Source organism: Mustela lutreola, chromosome X (genome assembly GCF_030435805.1).
Source record: "Mustela lutreola isolate mMusLut2 chromosome X, mMusLut2.pri, whole genome shotgun sequence".
Lineage (NCBI taxonomy): Eukaryota > Metazoa > Chordata > Mammalia > Carnivora > Mustelidae > Mustela > Mustela lutreola.
Genome location: NC_081308.1, coordinates 9,923,848 through 9,934,427, shown reverse-complemented (window position 1 = coordinate 9,934,427; position 10,580 = coordinate 9,923,848).

The window sequence follows — 10,580 nt, the reverse complement described above, 5'->3', positions numbered from 1 at the left end:
AAAAAGGAGAAAGAACAGAAGTAGAGGGGCGCCAGGTTCAGGGTGGTGACAGGGTTTTTCACCAGCTAGGCAACTGCTGGGCAAGGAGAAAACCTTCCTCCTGCTGAGCCCGTACAGTGACCTTCTTCCTGCCTGGGCGTCTGAAGTGAGCTGGGACAGAAAGTTCGTGTGTGAGAGCATTCCCTCCAGAGCGTTCGGACTCCATTCTAAATCAAGTTTCCTTCTATTTTCACATCTACCCCTTTTGATCAAGATCCTTCTCCAAAAGCCTAACCGATCAAGAGCTGAGTTCTCTGTATTCACGGCTTTTGACCCTTGGTGCCATGAAGGGCTTTTCCCGGTTGTCCCGCCCCGCGTCAGAGGCAGAAGGCCGAGCAGTTAGAAGTCGTTTCAGGCCCCATTTGAGTAAACGAGAGGAGGAGGGAGAACCCCCAGGCACTAACCATCCAAAGGCTCTATCCGGCCACAGCTGTACACACCAGATCAGCTCGAAGCACTGAGCCAGTGTCTACTTACTGGGCACATCATTTCCACAAAGGTTTGACAGGCCACAGGCACAAATCCTAAAATCATAAAGCAGAATTAAAAGTAGCAAGGCAGAAGCGCCTGGGCGGCTCAGTCGTTTAAAGTCTCCAACTCCTGATTTTGGCTCGGGTCACAATTTCAGGGTCGAGATTGAACCCAGCACTGGGCTCCACGTTCAGCAGAGTCTGCTGGAGAGTCTCTCTCCCGCTCTGTCTCTCCCCCTGCTCGCACTCACCCTTGAATAAAAATCCCAAGGGGGAAAAAAGGTAGCAGAACAATTCCGAATTGTATTATGGCTCTGAACTAGGACCCTAGGCCTGAAGGTCACCACTGAACAGATCCAAGGACCATGAAGAATCAGGTAGAACTTGCTGCAACCACTGTGTTTGCTCCCCAACTTTTTACAGTTGGATTCCGTCCTGTCCGGAGGCACCTACCCATGTGCTACGGCGGAGGGGGGGGGGGGTAGGGAGGATCCGCAAGTGCACAAACCCCTCTGCGTGTATCAAGTAGCTACGCAAGGGCCATCCAACTCTCCAAAACCACTTCTGCCAGTGAGTCAGGTGGTCCTTGCTGGACGGCTGCTACTCCGGCCGTGGAGCAGACCGGCCCTCCCGAGGGCAGCCTGCCTGCAACAGTCATGTACGGCTCCTGGAAGTTCCTGTTTCGGGTGGCTCTGGAGGTTTCATGGAGCAGACTAACAGGAGAGGCTTCTAATTTATTATGGATGTTGACACGGACAGTTAAACATCCCGGTAAGGCCTGACGTCCAACTTGCCAGCTATCTAGACGCTCACACACCCATGGGAAATGCCACCCAGTGTGGACCGAAATGAAACTGGGGGAGTACAGAGGGCCCCAGCTGAGGTCCGCTCAGTGACAGATCCATTTGCTGGAACTCCCTGATTGACCCCCCCCTTTTTAAAAAGATTTTATTTATTAGAGAGAGAGAGAGCATGAGCAGGGGCAGGGAGAGGGAGAGGGAGAAGCAGACTCCCCACTGCACAGGGAGCCCGACATGGGGCTTGATCCCAGGACCCTGAGATTATGACCTGAGCCGAAGGCAGAAACTTTAAGAACTGCGCCACCCAGCGCCGACTGACCTTTTCAAGGCAGGAATCAGAGGAACCGGCATGACATTCTGAGGGATCATCCCAACATGCAAGGGTCTTTTCTGAAAGTCTTCCAAAGAGCAAGTAGCCCATCTGCAGCTCCCCTGCAGGGGAATGGATTGTACGGAGAGAAGGAAAAGAATGTGGGGGTGCCACCCTCATACGATTGGCAAAGGTGCAGGTGTTGGACTGACCTAGTCCAGTTACGGCTGGAGGAAGCGTGAAACAAGGAGTGAGAATCCCCACTGTAGATGGCCTCATCCGATGCCCACAAATGTGCCGGTATAATCAACAGTGGCATCTGGGACTAAGACAACTGGTGACACAGAAGACAGAGGGATGTCTGACATAATGAACCTGTCAGTTTCTGGAAAGATTCGACAGTCACAGAGGTTTCCCTTTTTGGCAACAGGCTGGGAAATATGGGTCAGAACGTTGCCATCCCGAACAAGAGGGGAAGAAATTAAACAAGGAGCAGCAAGAAAGAGGCATACAGGCCTGGTCTGCTCACCTTGGGAAAGCGGTCGCCTTAAGCATCTGTTGCAGCTTCCAAAACCTTTACTTTCAGGTCACCAGACAGTGTGTGCCCACTCAGGGTTTGGTACTTGCTTATATGTGATACCTGGATCCAAGGGCATGTTCCGAGAAGTCAGCCAGCACAAGGGTCGATTAACAGTCCCTGACAGGGCCCATCCATGGGGTTGAAGTGTCTTTCTGGAGATATCTTTCTAATGACAAATGTCTCTGGCCTGCAGATGATGACAATGCTTTCATCTACCAAGAGCACACGGTGGAAGATTGTCCCACCAAAGTGTTATTATTCCCCATGGCTTTGTTTGGGCTTTTGCAAAAAAAATCCCTTTTTACCAACTGTGGATCAAAGGAAGCAGGGGACTAGGTGTACTAGACATCCTGATACAGAAAGAACAGATTCTCACTGAGCTGATGCAAATATATTGTTGTGGAAAAGGCGTTCCAAAACTCTGGATAGATCAGGTAAAGAAAAAAAGATAAACGGGCACCTGGGTGGCTCAGTCATTAAGCGTCTGCCTTTGGCTCAGGTCATGATACCAGGGTCCTGGGATCGAGTCCTATATTGGGCTCCCTGCTCAGTGGGAAGCCTGCTTGTATTCCCTCTCTCACTGTCTCTCTCTGTCAAATCAATAAAATCTTTTTAAAAAGAAAGAGAGAAAGAGAGGGGAAGGGTGGGGAGGGGAGGGGAGGGGAGGGGAGGGGAGGGGAGGGCGCCTGGGTGGCTCAGTGAGTTAAAGCCCCTGCCTTCGGCTTGGGTCATGATCCCAGGGTCCTGGGATCAAGCCTTGCATCAGGATCTCGAGAGCTCAGCAGGGAGCCTGCTTCCTCCTCTCTCTCTCTCTCTCTCTCTGCCTGCCTCTCTGCCTACTTGTGATCTCTGTCAAATAAATAAATAAAATCTTTAAAAAAAATTAAAAGCAAAGAAACTTTGTTTACAATTTCTTGTTAAGAACAGATCAAGGGGTGCCTGGGTGGCTCAGTGGATTAAAAAAGCCCCTGCCTTTGGCTTGGGTCATGATCCCAGGGTCCTGGGATCGAGCCTCACTTGGGCTCTCTGCTCAGCATGGAGCCTGCTTCCTCCTCTCTCTGCCTGCCTCTCTGCCTACTTATGATCTCTGTCTGTCAAATAAATAAATAAAACCTTAAAAAAAAAAGTATTAAAAAAAGAACAGATCAAGGGCGCCTGGGTGGCTCGGTGGGTTAAAGCCTCTGCCTTTGGCTTAGGTCATGATCCCAGGGTCTGGAGATCGAGCCCCGCCATGGGGCTCTGTGTTCAGCAGGAAGCCTGCTTCCTCCTCTCGCTGCCTGCCTCTCTGCCTACTTGTGATCTCTCTCTCTCTCTCTGTCAAATAAATAAATAAAATAAAATCTTTTAAAATATATAAATAAAGAACAGATCGATAACGTACCACAGTTGTTCAGCATGGTGCTGGAAGTCCTAGTCTCAGCAATCAGTCAACAGAAAAAAGTAAAAGGAATCTAAATGGTCAAGAAAGAAGTCAAACTTTCACTCTTCACAGATGACATGATATTCTATGCAGAAAACCCCAAAGACTCCACAAAAAAAATTACTAGAACTCATATATGAATTCAGTAAAGTCACAGGATATAAAATCAATGGGCAGATCTGTTCCTTTTCTATACACGAATAATGAAGTAGCAGAAAGAGCAATCAAGGAATCAATCCCATTTATAACTGTACCAAAAACCATAACATAACTCGGAATAAAACTAACCAAAGAGGTGAAAGACCTGTACACTGAAAACTATAGAACAATTATGAAATAAACTGAAGATGATACAAAGAGATGAAAAGCATTCCATGCTCATGAATGAGAAGAACAAATTTTGTTAAGATGTCTATACTACCCCTAGCGGTCTACACTTTCAACACAATCCTGATTAAAAGAACACCAGCGTTTTTCACAGACCTACAACAAACCAACCTAAAATTTGTATGGAACCAGAAAAGACCCTGAATAGCCAACTAATGTTGAAAAAGAAAAGCAAAGTGGGAGGCCTCACAATCCCAGACTTCACGGTCTATTACAAAGCTGTAATCATTGAGACAGGATGGTACTGGCACAAATACACATAGATCCATGGAACAGAACAGAGAGCCCAGAAATGGACCCTCAACTCTATAGTCAACTAATCTTTGACAAAGCAGGAAAGAATGTCCAAAGGAAAAAAGACAGTCTCTTCAACAAATGGTGTTGGGAAAATTGGACAGACACATGCAGAAGAATGAAACTGGACCATTTTCTTACATCACACACAGCAGTAAATTCAAAGACCTAAATGGGAGACAGGAAACCATCAAAATCCTAGAGGAGAAAACAAGCAGCAACCTCTCTGACCTCAGCTGCAGCAACTTATTAGACACATCTCTAGAGGCTAGGGAAACAAAAGCAAAACTGATCTATTGGGACCTCATCAAGATAAAACGCTTCTGCACAGCCAAGGAAGGAAACAGTCAACAAAACCAAAAGATAACTAACAGAATGGGAGAAGATATCTGCAAGTGACATAATGGATAAAGGGCAAGTATCCAGAATCTATCAAAAACTCATCAAAATCAACACCCAAAAAATAAAATAATCCAGTTTTTAAAAAATGGGCAGAAGACAAGAACAGACGGTTTTCCAAAAAAGACACACAAAAGACTACGACCCGTGAAAGGATGTTCCACATCACTTGGCACCAGGGAAATGCAAGTCAAAACCGCAATGAGACACCACCTCACGCCCGTCAGAATGTCTAAAATTAACAAGTCAGGAAACAGATATTGGCGAGGCTGCGAACACTTTTGCACTGCTGGTGAGAATGCAAACTGGTAGCCACTCTGGAAAACACTATGTGGAGTTTCCTCAAAAAGTTAAAAATAGAGCTACCTTATGACTCAGCAATTGTACCAGGTATTTATCCGAAGAATAAAAAATGCGGATTCGAGGGGCACATGCACCCCAATGTTTATAACAGCACTATCAACAATAGCCAAATTATGGAACGGGCCCAAATGTCTATCAATCAATGAGTAGACAACAAAGATATGGTATATGGGGGCACTGGGGTGGTTCAGTTGGTTGAGCGTCTGACTCTTGATTTCGGCTCAGGTCATGATCTCAGGTTCGTGAGATGGAGCCCTGTGTTGGGCTCCATGCTGGGTACGGGGCCTACTTAAGAGTCTCTCTCTCTTGCCCTTTGCTGCAATCCTGCCCCTCCACCTTAAAAAATAAATTGTGGTATATAAACAATGAAATATTGTAGAAGAATGTAGAAGAATGAAATCTGGAACACCTGGATGGCTCAGCTGGTTAAGCAATTGCCTTCCGCTCAGGTCACAATCCGGAGTTCTGGGATCGTGCCCCGCATCAGGCTCCCTGCCTGGTTCTCCCTCTGACCCTCTCCCCACTCATGCTGTTACTCTTTCTCTCTCTCTCAAATAAATAAATAAAATCTTAAAAAAAAAAAAAAAGAAATCTTGCCATGTGCAATGACATGGATGGAACTAGGGTGTATCATGCTAAGCGAAATCAGGGAAAGACAAATATCATATGATTTCACTCATATGCGGCATTTAAGAAACACAACAGATGAATATAGGGGAAAGGAAGGAAAAACAAGATAAAAAAACAGAAGGAGGCAAATCTTAAGAGACCCTTAACTACAGAGAACAAACTGAGGGTTGCTGGAGGGAAGGTTGGTAGGGGGATGGGCGAAATGGGTGACGGGTATTAAGGAGGGCACTGGTTGGGATGAGCCCTGGGTGTTATATGAAAGTGATGAATCACTAAACTCTATTCCTGAAACCAATACTATACTATATGTCAACTATAAATAAAAAAGAAAGAGAGAGAGAGACCAATATTTTAAGAAAGCTTTTCCTTTTAACAGTCAAAAACCCACAAATGGGGCGCCTGGGTGGCTCAATGGGTTAAAAACCTCTGCCTTCAGCTTGGGTCATGATCCCGGGGTCCTAGGTTCGAGCCCCACGTTGGGCTCTCTGCTCTGCAGGGAGCCTGCTTCCTCCTCCCTCTCTGCCTGCCTCTCTGCCTACTTGTGATCTCTGTCAAATAAATAAATAAAATCTTAAAAAAAAACCAACCCCACAAATTGTTAACTATGTACCAGGATACTTTTGATTTTTATTTTTCAAAAGATTTATTTGAGAGAGAGAGAGAGAGAGAGAGAGATAAAGTGAGCAAGGAAATGGGCAAAGGGAGAGAAGATCCAAGCAGATTCCCACTGAGCATGGAGACCTATACGGGGCCTGATCTCACGAACCATGAGATTAACACCCGAGCCAAAACCAAGAGTACAACACTAAACTGACTGAGCCACCACTGAACACCAGGATACTTTTGATTTATTAAAACTCCTTTTTTTTAAATTCTAAGATTCCATTTATCCATTTGAGAGAGAGAGAGCACAAACAGGGCAAGTGGCAGGCAGAGGGAGGAGGAGAAGCAGGCTCCCCACAGAGCAGGGAGCCGACGTGGGACCCGATCCCAGGCCCCTGGGATCATGACCCGAGCCAAAACAAGTGCATATATAAATTAAGTAAACTAACCCAGATGTCTCTTGGGTTCACATGTTCCCAGACACTTAACCGACTAAGCCATTCAGGCTCCCCTTAAAACTAATTTTTAAATAAATTCACTTTAATCTTAGTCAGCTTGATTACATATAAAATACTTTTCCCGAGATCCCTTTTCCACAAACCTTCTCCAACTTCCCTTGTCCACTTCGGTTTGCCCTTTGCTCTTTTCTTTCCCTTTCCGAGACGCCAGCTTTCCTTTAGGAGAAAATCATTTTCATTTTCCTCAACAAAATACATGTCCATTCCTCATAACTTCTTTTACCAAAAACACATAACCTACTTTCTCTGCAAGCTTTTCATTTATAGTTGTTTTCTTTCATGCTTATTGTTTCTAGCAGTTGTATTTTTACAGGTATTTAGAATTCTTAACGCTCAGAATCCTTAATTCATAGCAAAAACAAAAATGTAAGCAATTACGGACTAGCAAATTTATAAATACATTTTATCGTTTTTAGAACCATGTGTTTTTCTCATAGAACACTTTCTCAGAGTGGCATAAAGTATGTTTACTAATAGACTCAAATACCTTTAGTTTCTCTGTAATAAGAAGCCAAAAGTGGATCATCTATGTTCATTACTGTTTTAGTATTTTACCTTGTTTAAAAAATTACCCAGATACCTAAAGAAATTCCATCATTTAACTTAACTCAGCAAAACTCTCAAATTTAAAGTTACCCAAAAAGATCTGGGGAAGCTATTTTCAACCACACAAGCCATAAAAACATAATTACTACACCTAAAAACTCTTACCTCATTTCTTTCTTCTAGTCATGTTGTTCCCACATGTTTAGGTCACTCACAAAAACTTCATGAGATATTAGACAATGCCAGCCACCATTTAAATAAATTTTCTTGCTGACAGATTTTGCAATAGAGACAGCATAAATACTGACTAATAAACCCAGGTAGAATAAAAATTCTATTTCTGCATTATAGTCAATGTTGATAATTCTAAGACATGTTTATCTTCATTAAATCAACAAATTAGCTTTTATTTACTAATTATCTGGGAACATGTGAACCCAAGAGACATCTGGGTTAGTTTACTTAATTTATATATGCACTTGTTTTTCTTTAAGCCAATTAAATGGAGCTCTTTACAAATTAATTTTGGCAGTACTACCTGTAAATAGAAAAATACAGACATATGTAGACACACATAAACAGACAAACACAGAGTACTTAAGAGCTTTTGTTTAAAAAAAATAAAAACAGTGGCACTTGGGTGGCTCAGTTGGCTGGGCATCAGCTTTTAGCTCAGGTCATGATTCTGGGGTCCCCAGATCAAGCCTCCACATCAGGCACCCTGCTCAGTGGGGAGTCTGCTTCTCCCTCTCCTGCTCCCCCTGTTTGTGCTGTCAAATAAATAAAAATCTTTTTTAAATAATAAAATAAAAAACCAAAAACCTGAACCTTAACCATGTCTCAAGTACAAAACTCAAAGAATGGCTGCATCCAAGCTGGGTTTCAGGCAGACAGATCAAGGAACAGTGGTGACCTGCTTAGATGGCCGACGTTTGCTTTGCCTTCTATTTGCATGCTGTTAAGAATCCTTCTCAGAGATGTTTTTAAAAAAATCATTTTGTTGTTCAAAAGCTTCTGCATACCGAAGAATGCACCCCATTGTCTCTGAGAGGGTTGGGATCCTCTCTCTATAAGGGTACCCCTTAAGGTGGATTTATCTAAGTCAAAGTTTCCGAGAATGGAAATTCCAAATTATCCAAAAGTTTGCCTATTTTTCCACAAAGGCCAAGAGCCTGGTCCAAGGGCTAGGGCAAACCCATCTTGCCTTTAGATTCCCTAAAGTGTCTTACCTTCAAGGGACCCTGTTTTCTAAGAGCTGCTCTGAAACACCGGGAATCGTGTGTTTCCCCCTTTGGACCAGGACGGGTCAATTACCAAGAAGGTGTAGCGAACCAAAAGAGGGCTAACAGAAACCAAAGAGTGCTCACCAGGTTGGGGTGGGGGGTGCCTTCATAAAAACCAAACCAGATGCCAAATAAAGTCAGACAGCTCAACCAAGGGAGGGAGCTTGAATCTGGGAGGGGATTTACCCAAAGGAAGGAAAAAAGGTGAGTCAGAGAAGCAGGGAGCACAGAGGGCTTGAGTGGGTACCACACACAGTTCGGAGGCTTGTTACTTCCGCAGGCGTTCATCTCCTACAGATCCCACTTCTGAGCACCAAGTAACATGAACTTTATAAATAAAATAGCAAGTTATTTTACCAGTAAAATGAGTTTCTTCAGGAATAGCTGAGGAATGGCAATTCAGAACACGCAAGCAAACCATAGGCAGAGTCTGCAGAAGAACGGGAAAAAAAACCTTACTTTATAGAGAAAAAGGAGGAAGTTGGGAGGGGCTGCTTTGAATGAAATTTAGGGTGCTGATGGTTACTTACTGTCTTAGTTTCTCATTGGCTAAGTTGTTGCTGAGCTAGAAAATCTTCCTTCCCCTGCCGGAGCAATCAAGTGAACTTTTTCTGTTATAGGAATGAAGTAAGCTGTGACAGAAAATTCATGTGTGGGAAAGCTCCCGCGATAGGGCTTCCCAATGCCATTCTAAGTAAGATTTCCCTTTATTAATTTTCACACATCCAACAGGAGCAGACTACACATTCTTCTCAAGCACGCACGGAACATTCTCCAGGATAGATCATACGGTTGGGCCACAAAATAAGTCAAGAAATTTAAGGAGACTGAAATCGTATCAACCACAACCGTATAAAACTAGAAATCAATTATAAGAATAAAGCTGGAAATACACAAATACATAGAAATTAAACAACATGTTCTTGCCCAACAAATGGGTCAAAGAAAGAGAAATAAAAAATCTCTCGAGAGTAGGGGCACCTGGGTGGCTCAGTGGGTTAAGCCGCTGCCTTCGGCTCAGGTCATGATCTCGGGGTCCTGGGATCGAGTCCCGCATCGGGCTCTCTGCTCGGCGGGGAGCCTGCTTCCTTCTCTCTCTCTCTGCCTGCCTCTCAGTGTACTTGTGATTTCTCTCTGTCAAATAAATAAATAAAAAAAAAAATCTTTAAAAAAAAAAAAAAAAAAAAATCTCTCGAGACAAATGAAAAGGGAAATATAATATACCAACCTTTATGGGATGCCGCTAATGCTCCTCTAAGAAAGAAGCTGACAGCAGTAAATACCTACACTAAGAAACGAGAAAGACCGCCTGGGTGGCTCACTGGGTATAAGCCTCTGCCTTCTGCTCCGGTCATGATCTCAGGGTCCTGGGATCGAGCCCCGCATCGGGCTCTCTGCTCAGCAGGGAGCCTGCTTCCCCCTCTCTCTCTGCCTGCTTCTCTGCCTACTTGTGATTTCTGTCAGTCAAATACATAAATAAAATCTTTAGGGGAAAAAAAAAAACCTCAAGGAACTACAACAAGAAAAACTAAGCCCAAAACTAGCAGAAGGAAGGAAATACAAAGATCAGAGCAGAAATAAATGAACTAGAGACTAAAAAAACAGCAGAAAAGATCAATGGAACTAACAGCTTGGTTTGTTTGTTTGTTTTAAAGATTTTATTTATTTATTTGACAGACAGAGATCACAAGTAGGCAGAGAGGCAGGCAGAGAGAGATGGGGAAGCAGGCTCCCTGCCGAGCAGAGAGCCCAATGTGGGGCTCGATCCCAGGACCCTGGGATCATGACCTGAGCCGAAGGCAGAGGCTTTAACCCACTGAGCCACCCAGGCGCCCCAACAGCTTGGTTTTTTGAAAAGATAAACAAAACCTTGGGCTACATTAACCAAGGTGGGGGGGAGGACTCAACTAAAAGTACAAATGATAGAAAACATTACAA